We start from the raw sequence: 13,828 nt of genomic DNA on the forward strand, positions 1-13,828 counted from the left end.
TTGCAGTTGTCTCAATTAGTCAACTAGCACGATCTCAAATTTTCAACAGCAATTTAATGCCTTCTCCTTTTTCCCCACACAGAGCCAAGGTGGAATATTTTTTATTTCAATTTTTTAATTTTTAATTTTTTTTTTGTAGATGGTACAAGTTTTATCACAACAGAAACAACTATACTTGTTGCTCCTGAGAATTTTAGGTGACTACAGATATGCTTTTCTTTCTTTCTCTCTCTCTCTCTTTCTTTTCTTTCCTTCTTTCTTTTGAGACAGGGTCTCACTTTGTCACCCAGGCTGGAGTGCAGTGGCACAATCTGGGCTTGCTGCAACCTCCTCCCGCCAGGCTCAAGCTGTCCTCCCACCTCAGCCTCCCAAGTAGCTGTGACCCCAGTTGTGCGCCACTATGTTGCCCAGCCTAGCCTCAAGTAATCTTCTTGCCTCAGCCTGCCAAAGTACCAAAGTGCTGGGATTATAGGCATGAGCCACCATGCCTAGTCTTAAAGTTTTTTTGAATGTCTTGATGAGAAGTATAAAATATTCTGAAGTTTGATGAATTACGTTGAGAGGTAAATTAGAGTTGCATAGCAAATATTACATAGGTGATAATGCAGAATAGTTTATCAATGATTAACTAAAATGCTAAATACTTCTATAACATTAATTTGTCAGACATAACATTGACATAATTTGCGCTAAATATACAAGACAACATAAACAGACATACTCCAGCCTGGCCAACATGGTAAAACCCTGTCTCTACTAAAAATACAAAAATTAGCCAGGAGTGGTGGCACACGCCTGTAGTCCCAGCTACTTGGGAGGCTGAGGTAGCAGAATTGCTTGAACCTGGAAGGCAGAGGTTGCAGAGCAAGACTCTGTCTCAAACAAAACAAAACAAAACAAAACCCAGACATAATCACTTTAACATCTCACTCAATCTCTGAGTTTTAAAACAAAGTCCCAGATACAAGACCACTAAGTCAAACCTAAGTCATTAAATGAGTCTGTAATTGTTTAAGATTGGTTTTAGTATGGAGTTCTGCTATGATTTGAATGTTTGTGTCCCCTCCAAAATTAGTATGTTGAAACTTAATTGCCAATGTTACAGTATTAAGAGGTAGACCCTTTTGGAGGTAATTATGTCAGGAGGGCAGAACTCTTATGAATGGAGTGGGCTGAAGGGAACTAGCTAGACCCCTTTTGTCTTTCCATCCCTTCCGCCATGTGAGGACACAGCATCAAGGCACCATCTTGGAAGCAGAGACCAGATCCTCACTAAACATCTTGATTGGTACTTTCAACTTTTATTTAAAATGTTGGTGACTGAGCCAGGTATGGTGGCTCATGCCTGTAATCTCAGCTACTCGGGAGGCTGAGGTGAGAGAAGTGCTTGAGCCCAGGAGTTCGAGATTGTAGCGAACTACAATGGCACCACTGCATTCCAGCCCAGGTGACAGAAGGAGACTCTGTCTCTAAAAGAACAAAAAATGTAGTGCCTGGACTGAAGCACTTCTCTCCATAAAAAGGACATAGAGAGTAATCAAAGAAAACTGGTATGACATTATTTTAAAAAGGTATTGACTGTGATTATTGGTGTATCTCAAAGAATATCAGCCCTTTCTATACTAGGCTCAGAAATGTCTTTTCACAATTCTTTGCAAAAACAAATCTATAGTATCTATGCCAAGATGCTAGCATCAATCTGTAATAGAATACACTAGCTTGTGCTCAAACAAATGTGACTATGGACCCACATACAACTATTATATATGTTCTTTCTCAGAGACTAAAAATGAGTATTACTGAATACTTCTGTGTATATTATAGAGTTTCAGATACTACATTTATGCTCAGTGTACTAGGCTAGGGGTTGACATATTTTTTTTCTGTAAAGGGTCTGATAATAAATATTTCAGGCTTTTTGAGGCATATAGTTTCTGCAGTTACTCAGTTCTACCTGTTGAAAGGCAACTAAGTGTGCATGGCTGTGTTCCAATAGAACTTTATGAAAAAAATATATCTGTCAGCAGGCCAAATTTGGTCATAGTTTACTTACCTCTGTAGTATGCCAACATAAAAGCAAATGGAATCACACCACAAAAAAGGCACCCTGGTGGAAGCAGTTATGCTATGTGTATCAGTTATGCTATGTATATCAGTTATGCTATGTATATATGTTTTCTTCCGTATTAGTCTGTAACAGCTATAAACTCCAATAACAAACTTACCTAAATTGCTTCCTGATGAATCATGTACTGGTTAGCCGATAGGATCTATAATGCTCCTATTCTGATGTGACAGTTGGAACATGCTTCCAACCTGATCAATAAATGCTTCAAAAGGCGTTAAATTTGACAGTGCTGGAAGATAGTGTGGTCTCACAAAGAAATTACCAAAGCAATGCTATGGTACCAAAGAATCTCTCCTTCTACACTGGAAACACTAAATGTTCTCAAGTTATATTTAAGTGATAAGAAAGAAAGAACCCTAGCAAAGGACAGAAATTTAAGTATGCTATAAAATGCAGGCCTGGTAGACATTTTTAACCTCTAAGTGATTTTTTTTTAAACTTTTATGCCCATATATACTTTTTAAAAAAATACCATATAGGTCCAGTGTGGTGGCTCATGCCTGTAATCCCAACGCTTCAGGAGACTGAAGCAGGCAGATTGCTTGAATCCAGGAGTTCAAGGTTACAGTGAGCTATGATAGTGCCACTGCACTAAAGCTTGAGTATCAGAGCAAAAAGAACCCCAAAAAGAAAAAAAAATACTAAACATTACTATTTTAATTTGTAGTTCAGGTTGGTATTCCATCCTCCTATGCTGAGTTTACCCTTTATTGTAAATATTAAGGGTATTACAAAATCACAATTAAAAGTATATTATTTTATGTATGTAACTGAAATATATAGTATTTAAGATTGTGATTGGACATCTAAGGCTAACTGGCTGGCCACGTGTCTCACGCCTGTAATCCCAGCACTTTGGGAAGCCGAGTCAGGCGGATCACGAGGTCAGGAGATTGAGACCATCCTGGCCAACATGGTGAAACCCCGTCTCTACCAAAATACAAAAAAAAAAATTAGTCGGGTGTGGTGGCCTGTGCCTGTAGTCCCAGCTACTTGGGAGGCTGAGGCAGAGGAATCGCTTGAACCCAGGAGGCAGAGGTTGCAGTGAGCCGAGATCGCGCCACTGCACTCCAGCCTGGCAACAGAGCAAGACTCCATCTCAAAAAAAAGAAAAGAAAAGAAAAGAAATCTAAGTCTAGCTGTTCTCAGAGGTCTAGGGGAAGGAAAGGTAAATTTTATTTTCTTAGAAACAAAGAAACTATAGATGACAACTTTTTTTTTTTTTTGGACAGGGTCTCGCTCTGTGGCTCAGGCTGGAGTGCAGTGGTGCAATCTTGGCTCACTGCAACCTCTGCCTGCCAGGCTCAAGTGATTCTCCTGCCTCAGCCTCCCAAGTAGCTGGGATTACAGATGAGAGGCACACCACCACGCCTGGCTGATTTTTGTATTTTTAGTAGAGACAGGGTTTCACCATGTTCGCCAGGCTCGTCTTGAACTCCTAACCTCAAATGATCCATCCACTTCAGCCTCCCAAAAGTGTTGGGATTACAGGTGTTAGCTACCACAATCGGCCCAACCTTCTATCTTAACATGAAGTTTGTAGTTGTTTACGAAGCAGAGAGATTTTTCTTAAGTTAGGACATGGGTTATTTTGACCTATTGAAACATTTTTTTGTTTTGTTTTGTTTTTTTGAGACAGTCTCACTCTGTCACCAGGCTGGAGTGCAGTGTGGCACGATCTCGGCTCACTGCAACCTCCGCCTCCCAGGTTCAAGAGATTCTCCTGCCTTAGCCTCGTGAGTAGCTGGGACTACAGGCATGCGCCACCACACCTGGCTAGTTTTGGTATTTTTTTTAGTAGAGACTGGGTTTTACCATATTGGCCAGGACAGTCTTGATCTCATGACCTCGTGATGTGCCTGCCTCAGCCCCCCAAAGTGCTGGGATTACAGGTGTGAGCCACCGCGCCCGGCCGAAACGTTTTTAAAAAACCTTTCTCCTCAGCAGCTGCCTGCTATCCTACATATGTCAGATCTTTGTCATGTCTGAAAATATTAAAAAGAAAAAAGGGGCCGGGCGCGGTGGCCCACGCCTGTAATCGCAGCACTTTGGGAGGCCAAGGCAGGAGGATCATTGAGATCAGGAGTTCAAGACCAGGCTGGCCAACATGGTGAAACCCCATTTCTACTAAAAATATAAAAATCATTGGGGCGTGGTGGCGGGCAGCTGTAATCCTAGCTACTCAGGAGGCTGAGGCACAAGAATCGCTTGAACCAGGGAGGCGGAGGTTGCAGTGAGCCAAGATCGCTCCACTGCACTCCAACCTGGGCGATAGAGCGAGACTCTGTGTGTGTAGGTGGGCGGGGGGGGGGGGGGAGAAAAAAGAAAACAAAGTGGAGGTACAACTTATAGTGTGCTGATCTACGAGGGGGACGGAGCTCGGCAATGGATAAGACACTGCCTGGGAGTCATAACAATTAGGTTTTAGTCAAGTTTGCCATTAAGTGGTTACCTGGTGTTGAGTGGGTTTCTCCAACTCGGTGGACCTCAGTTTCCTTCTCTGTAAAATGAGGAGAATGCGCTTGACTAGCTGCTCTCAAACCCCTCTTCCAGCTCTACTATGCTGACATGTCAAGCTACCCACTATCGACACACTCATTCTCACAACTGAGTCGTGTGAAAAGCGTGGCAAGGGCTTACCAGTCATGGCCCTCACCCCATCTGTGGTCCTAGCTCAAGGCCTAAAGGGGGTTCCTCCCTCATGTTCCCCCCTAGATCTCCCCAACTCGGGATGGAGAAAGGTGCTCCTAGCCGTGATCGCGCCACCTCACTCAAGCCCAAGCGACGGAGCGAGACCCTGTCTCAAGAGAGAGGAAGAAGGGTGCTCCCATTCCTACAAGCCCCCCAATTCTCCTGCTCCCTCCTTCTCTCACCCGAGGGTCAGGGTGTTCATTTACCCTAACCCTATCTTTTCCCTAAGGCTCCAGCTGACACTGACTCCCACATACACTCGGATTCCCTCAGACCCCGAGGGACTCCTGACTTCCTTTCACTGAGCCCTTGAGGAGCGCGCGCCGTGCCTCCGGAGCAGTCTCCGCGGCTCCAGGCTTTGGCCTCCCCGATCCCCAAAAGAAGCTACGGTTCTGACGCGCTACATTGAAGAACTATCCCAGGTGACAGCCGGCTTCGCCCCAACCTCAACCCTTCCCGCCGCCTTCCCTCGGATACCTCCCCACCTCCCCGAGAGGCGAGTATGCTAGACGTGGGAACGTGATCTACCTGAGCAGGCCGAGCCTTCAACCTCGGAGAACTAGACGAGAAGATGAAGACTCCCTTCCCAAATTCTCACAATTTGCGACCGCGGGACTCCCAGTCCAAACAGGAAGCGGCAACAGACTAGGCCGCGGGGGCCGGCGGGGGTTGGAGTTCTGAATGCGCCAAGCCGGCGGTCGCTGTCAAACCTCTCGCCGCTACGGACTACAACTCCCAGAGGGCTCTGCGACGGCCAGCACGCCCATCACCGCAGGGCCCAGCCCCAAGGCTTCAGGAGACTGGGCAGCCCGCCCGCCTAGGTAGGCAAGTCTGATCGGAACTGCAGCCCGGAGTTTGCTCCAGTTCCTTGTCCCGGCTGGAGGCCGGGAGGGATAGTAGAAGGAATGCGATCTCTTGCCATTCATAGAGCCCCGGAGGCCACGTGAGAAAACGCTGATGCGGCACCTCCATCGAGGGATCACCCCTCTTTTGGGCTTTCCTGGCGCGTGTTGTGTGATCTAGTTACGTCCTTGGACCCTACAGACGCAAAGGGAAGCTGGTTTGAAAAAACTGCTGAGTTGGCATGCTCCCTCCGTCGTCTAGATATTTGGGTTTGTTTTTTAAAACTGTGTTTGCAAGTTAGTCTCTAGGCTAAAAGCGGCTTTACAAGGATTTTAGAGGCCCACCCCACATACCCAGCAATTTTCCCCAAAACCTCCCCAAGTAAACGTACAGTCTAAGTAAAATTATTGTATGTGTTATGAAAATCAGTTCAGGGTCAGTCCCTGAAAAGCATGTGGCAGCCCTAAGCTCTTTTTACAAAGGAAGCCAGTAGCTCTTTTTGTTTCTTTTTCTTTTTTCTGTTTAAACCAGAAAAAAACAGTGTCTGTAATGCCAGACAAAAACTCAAAATTTAGGCCGGCTCCGTGGCTTATGCCTGTAATCCCAGCATTTTGGGAGGTTGAGGTGGGAGAATCACTTGAGGCCACTTGAGTTGGAGACCAGTCTGGGCAACATAGGGAGACCCCATCTCTACAAAAGAATTCAAAAAATTAACTAGGGAGGGTGGCACCTGCCTGTAGTCACGCTTACTTGGGAGGCTGAGGCAGGAGGATTGTTTGAGGCCAGGAGTTAAGGCGGCAGTGAGCTGTGATGGTGCCACTGCACTGTAGCCTGGATGACAGAGCAAGACCCTGTCTCAAAAACAAAACGAAACAAAACAAAAAACCTAAACTTGAAAATTCAAATTTAGACTAGGCACGGTGGCTTACACCTGTAATTGCAGCACTTTCGGAGGCTGAGGAGGGCAGATGACAAGGTCAGGAGTTTGAGATCAGCCTGACCAACATGGTGAAACCCGTCTCTACTAAAAATACAAAAATTAGCAAGGCATGGTGGCGTGTGCCTGTAATCCCAGCTACTCTGGAGGCTGAGGCAGAAGAATCGCTTGAACCCAGGAGGCAGAGGTTGCAATGGGCTGAGTTTGTGCCACTGCACTCCGGCATGGGAGACAGAATAAAAATTCAAATTTAACAAATAGCTAATATTGAATGCCAAGAATTTTACGTGTATATCTTTTTAAGTCTTTACCACAGTTCTGGAAATGATAATATCTCTTTAAGTCTTTATCACAGCTCTAGAAATGTATATTTTTCCTGTCTTACAGATACGGAAATAGTCCCAGGGAATTTAAGTGCCTTGTACAATGCCAAACAACTACTAAGTGGCAGAGGATCTGGAATTCATGCTAAGATCTTATCCCAAAGCCTGTGTGCTTTCAAACATTGCATCTGTTATGGAGGGCTTGACAAATGCAAGGCAAACGATTTAATGAATGTTGTCTTTAAGGGAGATAAAAGTTGTTTTGCTGATGGTATTATTGTTCAAAAACTTTTTGAACTGCTCTTTGGCCCTGCCTTCAAGTCAGGGCCAGTCAAGTAACACAAGTCAGTAATACATTCTTTTGGTAGTTTCAGTGATAGCAAGCTTTCTTTTTTCTCTGCATTCCAGGCTGAGAAAATAATTTCAAGCAAGGCTGGGAAACACAAAAGTAAATAGTATGAAATTATGTCAGCAAAAAATGGGAAAAAAGTAGGGAACTAAAAAATGAATAAGCTGGCAAAACTGTCAGAAGCACCTTTTTTGGAAACTCTGAAACTGATTAAAAACAAAAAAACAAAAAAAAAAAACAAACAAAAAAACACCTCACAAAAGCCAGGAGAACATGTAATGAAGAAAAAACTGCTGAATTTTTGTAAGAGAGTTCTGTGGTCATCTACTCTTCAAGCTGGCAGTGGCCTTTAAGATGGCAGCCACATTCCTGGTGTGGGTTGCTGGCTCCAGAGGGAGCACTATGGACCTTATCCTCAAGGAATTGTAGGTGTGTTTTGACCTCTCTGATGGTTTCCTGAAGGTTCAACTCAAGGGCTTGCCTTTGTTTCACCTGCCTCAGAGCTTCCTCAGGGCTCAGGCAGCTTCCCAGGCAGTGTTTGTCAAAAACATTAGAGGCAAACAGCCAGTGTCACAGAAAGCATGGTATGAAAGCCAGGGCAAGCAATAAACAGACAAAAATCCTGGGAAGGAAGAGGCTGGAGAAGGAGACACTTGGGGGAATAAGGGCTTTGGAAAGCTTCATTTTTTTCTGGGGAATCTAGAAGGCCATCGGCATGCCCTGGTCTGGATGCATACTCAGAAAAAACCTAAGAACACCGTAAACTCTCACCTCTGACTGACCTTTAGCCTTCATGCAAGCAGGAAGTGAAGGCTAAGGCGGCATTGTAAACTACTTATTTGAGCATTGAAGGGGTGCTGCAACACAGCTAATTGGCAAAGACTGGGAGTGTTTTCTCGCATTTTGGGCTTTTATCTTTTTATTTTTTGGTTCCAGACTTTTAATAAAAGAAATAAACAACAATAACAAACCCTGGTAGGGAGTGGGAGGAACAGATACCCAGAATTATCACATTATAAACAAAACGTCCAATTTTCAACAACAAAAAATTATGCAGCATGCAAAGAAACAAGGTATGGCTTATTTACAAGGAAAAAATTTTTAAAGAACATTCCTTTGGGAAGCCCAGACATTGTCAATTGCCTTCAGTATGCTCAAAGAACAAAGAAAATAATAGACAATAACTAAAGGAAACCAGGAAAGGTGAATTGTTCAATAAATAGAGGTTACTGTTAAAGAGGTAGAAATTATAAAAAGAAACCAAATAGAGTTGCTGGAGTTGAAAAGCACAATAGTTGAAATATAATGTTCACTGGAGGGGTTCAATAGTGGATTTGAGCAGGCAGAAGAAAGATTGGGGAATTTGAAGATATATCAAGAGTATACAGTTTGAGGAACAGAAAGAAAAAATAAGAAAAATGAGTAAGACCTGTAAGGATTGTGGGACACCATCAAGCAAACATTTCCATAGTGGGAATTCCAAAAGGAGAGGAGAAAAGAAAGGAGTGTAAAGAATATTTGAAGATATAATAGCTGAAAAATTACCAAATTTAATGAAAGACAGGAATCTACACATCTAAGAAGCTCAATGAACTTCAGGGCGGATAAACTGAAAGGGATCTACACCAAGACAAATTGTGATTAAATTGTTAAAAGACAAAAACAAAGAATTTTGACAACAGCAAGAGAGAAATGACTGGTCATGTATAAGGAATCTTCATTAAGAGTAACAGTAGACTTATCATCAGAAACCATGGAGCTCAGAAGGCAGTGGAATGACATAAGTGCTGCGAATAAAAGCCAAAAAAGAATCATGAATCTGGCAAAAGTATCCTTAAAAAAATGAAGGAGAAATAAATATGTTCCTAGAACAACAAAAAAGGAGGGAGTTCATAACTACAAGGAATACTAAAGGAAGTCCTTCAGCCTGAAAAGAGGCTAGGAGAGAGTAACTCAAAGCCATATGAAGAAATAGAGAACATCAGTAAAGATAACTACATAGGTGAAATTAAAAGTAAGTAGTTTTCTATTTTTGGGTTTGTAATTCCTCTTTTTTAAGAAAAAGGATTTAAAAAATAAATGCATAAAAGAATAATTATAAATCTATATTAACGAGCACATAATATATAAAGATGTAATTTTAGACAGTGCTACCCTAATAGTTGAAGAATTCAACACCTTGCATTCCATAAAGGCCCAGATAGAAGATCAACAAAAAATTTGAAGTCTCAAACAACACATAAACCAACTAGCTCTACCAGACATTTATATGACACCACCGCCTCCCAAGAACAGCAAAGTGTATGATATGGTTTGGCTCTGTGTCTCCACCCATATCTCATCTTGAATTGTACTCCTATAGTTCCCACGTGTTTTGGGAGGGACCTGGTGGGAGATAATTGAATCATGGGAGCAGTTTTCCCCATACTGTTCTTGTGGTAGTAAGTCTCATGAGATCTGATGGTTTTATAAGGGGTTTCTACTTTCGCTTCTCTCTCATTCTCTCTTTGCCTGCCATCATCCACATGAGATGTGACTTGCTCCTCCTTGCCTTCTGCCATGATTATGAGGCCTCCCCAGCCATGTGGAACTGTAAGTCCAATTAAACCTCTTTCTTTTGTAAATTGCCCAGTCACAGATATGTCTATATCAGCAGTGTGAAAATGGACTCAATACAGTAAATTGGCACCAGTGGAGTGGGGCGCTGCTGAAAAGATACCTGAAAATGTGGAAGCAACTTTGGAACTGGGTAACAGGCAGAGGCTGGAACAGTTTGGAGGGCTCAGAAGAAGACAGGAAAATGTGGGAAAGTTTGGAACTTCCTAGAGACTTGTTGAATGGTTTTAACCAAAAGCCTGATAGCGATATGGACATAAGGTCCAGGCTGAGGTGGTCTCAGATGGAGATGAGGAACTTGTTGGGAACTGGAGCGAAGGTGACTTTTGTTATGTTTTAGCAAAGAGACCGGTGGCATTTCGACCCTGCCGTAGAGATTTGTGGAACTTTGAACTTGAGAGAGATGATTTAGGGTACCTGGCAGAAGAAATTTCTAAGCAGCAAAGCATTCAAGAGGTGACTTGGATGCTGTTAAAAGCATTCAGTTTTATAAGGGAAGCAGAGCACAAAAGTTTGGAAAATTTGTAGCCTGACAATGCAATGGAAAAGAAAATCCCATTTTCTGAGGAGAAATTCAAACTGGCTGCAGACATTTGCATAAGTAACAAGGAGCAGAATGTTAATCCCCAAGACAATGGGGAAAATGTATCCAGGGCATGTCAGAGGCCTTCATGGCAGCCCTTCCCATCACAGGCCCAAGGCCTTGGAGAAAATAGTTTTGTGGGCCAGGCCCAGGGTCCCCATGCTGTGTGCAGTATAGGGACTTGGTGCCCTGCATCCCAGCCACTCCTTCTGGAGCGGTGACTAAAAGGGGCCAAGGTACAGCTCAGGCTGTGGCTTCAGTGGGTGGAAACCCCAAGCCTTGGCAGCTTCCACGTGGTACTGAGCCTGCGGGTGCACAGATGTCAAATATTGAGGTTTGGGAACCTCTACCTAGATTTCAGAGGATGTATGGAAACACCTGGATGCCCAGGCAAAAGTTTGCTGCAGGGGTGGGGGTGCTCATGTAGAACCTCTGCCAAGGCAGTGTGGAAGGGAAATGTGGAGTGGGAGCCCCCACACAGACTCCCTACTGGGGCGCTGCCTAGTGGAGCTGTGAGAGGAGAGCTACCATCTTCCAGACCCCAGAATGGTAGATCCACTGACAGCTTGCATCATGTGCCTGAAAAAGCCACAGACACTCAATGCCAGACCATGAAAGCAGCTGGGAGGAAGGCTGTACCCTGAAAAGCCACAGGGGTGGAGCTGCCCAAGACTATGGGAACCTACCTCTTGCATCAGCATGACCTAGATGTGAGACATGGAGTCAAAGGAGATAATTTTGGACCTTTAAAATTTGACTTCTCTGCTGGATTTTGAACTTTCATGGGGCCTGTGGCCCCTTTGTTTTGGCCAATTTCTTCCATGTGGAACAGCTGTATTTACCCAATGCTTGCACCCCCATTGTATGTAGGAAGTAACTAACTTGCTTTTGATTTTATAGGCTCATAGGTGGAAGGGACTTGCCTTGTCTCAGATGAGACTTTTATTTTTTTTAAGATAGTGTCTCACTCTGTCATCCAGGCTGGAGGGCAGTGGCATGATCTCAGCTCACTGCTGCAACCTCCACCTCCTGGTCTTAAGTGATTTTTCTGCCTCAGCTTCCTGAGTAGCTGGAAATACAGGCGCCCACCACTACACCTGGCTAATTTTTGTATTTTTAGTAGAGATAGGGTTTCACCTTGTTGGTCAGGCTGGTCTTGAACTCCTGACCTCAGGTGATCCCCCCACCTCAGCCTCCCAAAGTGCTGGGATTAGAGACGTGAGCCACCGCGCCCAGCCAAACACCCCAATTTGAAGAGAAAAGACAACTAACAGAGAGACCAGTTCTAAGATGCCCAGATGTTTGAATTAGTAGACAGAGATTTTAAAGTAGCTATTTAAACTAAGTCAAGGATGGAAAGGGAAATAAGATCACAATGATGAAAAAGTAGGAAATATTAGCAGAGAACTAAAAACCAGATGTATATACACATACAAAAAATCCCTGAAAATTTTAATATCTGAACTTTAAAATTCACCTTTTTAGTGAATAGGCTTAACAACAGAATGGAAGTGACAGAAAAGAGTCAGTAAACTTGCAGATAAATCAACAGAAATTATATAATCTGAACAACAGTGAAGTAAAAGTTGGAAAAAATAGCCTCAGGGACCCTTTTGATATGGGACAATATCAAAAGTTCGAACATAAATGAAATTATTTTCCTAGAAAATGAGGAGAGAGAGAATATTTGAAGAAATAAAAACTGGGAAATTCCCCTAATGTTGTGAAAAATAAAACATCAGATTCAAGAAGGTTAAGGAAACACAATAAGATTAATTGGGGGGACAGCCGGGGCCTGTGGCTCATGCCTGTAATCCCAGCACTTTGGGAGGCTGAGGCGGGTGGATCACCTGAGGTCAGGAGTTCGAAACCAGCCTGGCCCACATGGTGAAACCCCATACAACCTAATACAAAAATTGGCCGGGCATGATGGTGCATGTCTGTAATCCCAGCTACTCAGAAGGCTGAGACAGGAGAATCACTTGAACCCAGGAGGCAGAGGTTGCAGTGAGACAAGATTGCACCACTGCACTACAGCCTGGGTGACAGAGTGAGACTCTGTCTCAAAAAAATAAATAAATAAAAATAAAAGCTGGAAAATTCCCCTAATGTTGTGAAAAATAAAACTTCAGATTCAAGAAGGTTAATGAAACACGGTAAGTTTAATTGGGGGGACAGTGGGGGCCCTATGGCTCACACCTGTAATCCCAGCACTTTGGGAAGCCGAGGTGGGTGGATTACTTGAGGCCAGCAGCTCGAGACCAGCCTGGCCAACATGGTGAAACCCCATCTCTACTAAAAATACAAAAATTAACGAGGCCTGGTGGCGCACAACTGTAGTCCCAGCTACTTGGGAGGCTGAGGCAGGAGAATTGCTTGAACCCGGGAGACAGAGGTTGCAGTGAGCCAAGATTGCACCACTGCATTCCAGCCTGAGCAATAGAGCAAGACTCTGCCTCAACAAATAAAATAAAATAAAATAGAATAAAATAAAATGTAAATTAATTTAAAAAAAAGATTAATAGAGGGAAAAATTTGAGTGCCACACTTTTTCTCCAATCATTTCCTTCCTCTAACAAAATCTACCTGTTTAATGGTAATTTTTGTCTGACTAAGCAGGCATAGAGGTTTTTTTTTGTTTTTTTTTGTTTTTTTTTGTTTTTTTAGCAATATAGGTTGTAAAAATATAAAAGTATAAAATATAAGTTGTAAAAAACTTTATGCCTGCTTGTTAAGAGGAAAATTCGTATTTATTTAGCAATAAATATAAGTTGTAAAAAACTCTGTGTGTAAAAAACTCTGTGCCTGCTTAGTTGGACAAAACTCAGTCCCCAAGTCTGCCCCGCACCTCACCACACCAGTTTAAGTTGATTTAGACACCCTAATCTACTACAAGTGAATTGGAATGACATGGTCTCTTCCAAGAAGGAACTAATATTCAAGTCAAGGAGAAACACAATAATAATAACAATTAAAAGTGAACATTTTATTTAATAAATAGATGTTATGGTAAGTTCTGTTACATAAGTAAACTGGGTGCCATTGTACAGTATAATGCTTTGAGGGTACTACTTTAAATCAAAAAGTCAGAAAAGGATACTGGAGTAGTTTAGATGAGAGGTGATAACCACTAAACTACATTAGTGACAGTGGGGAACAGATAAATGAGCATTCAACGTATAAGATATTAGCATATTCAAGATAGAGAAAAGCAAGGTAGAATTGACAGATTTTACTACCTGAATGTGGGGAGTGATGGATATTGAGGAGCAAAGAATAGGATTCCCAGGTTTGGGGCTTGCACAAGTCTATGAATGGTAGTATCCTTCATTGAGATTGAGAATAAAGAGGGTAAACA

At 42.9% G+C, this 13,828-nt stretch overlaps 1 protein-coding gene across 4 annotated transcripts in view; it reads right to left on the bottom strand.

The window, feature by feature from the left end:
* Positions 1-5,466, bottom strand: part of SLC38A9 (solute carrier family 38 member 9) — an 87,171-nt gene extending 81,705 nt beyond the window's left edge. For 3 of the 4 annotated variants that reach the window (XM_025388004.1, XM_025388008.1, XM_025388007.1), the window contains exons 1-2: positions 5,348-5,466; positions 4,581-4,628 (exon numbers count right to left, since the gene is read on the bottom strand). The gene's annotated coding sequence lies outside the window, so the exon portion shown is untranslated. The remainder of the gene's footprint in view (positions 1-4,580; positions 4,629-5,347) is intronic. The other variant, XM_025388002.1, reaches the window with a different exon arrangement.
* Positions 5,467-13,828: the final 8,362 nt, after the last annotated feature.

This window comes from Theropithecus gelada, chromosome 6, assembly GCF_003255815.1.
Source record: "Theropithecus gelada isolate Dixy chromosome 6, Tgel_1.0, whole genome shotgun sequence".
NCBI lineage: Eukaryota > Metazoa > Chordata > Mammalia > Primates > Cercopithecidae > Theropithecus > Theropithecus gelada.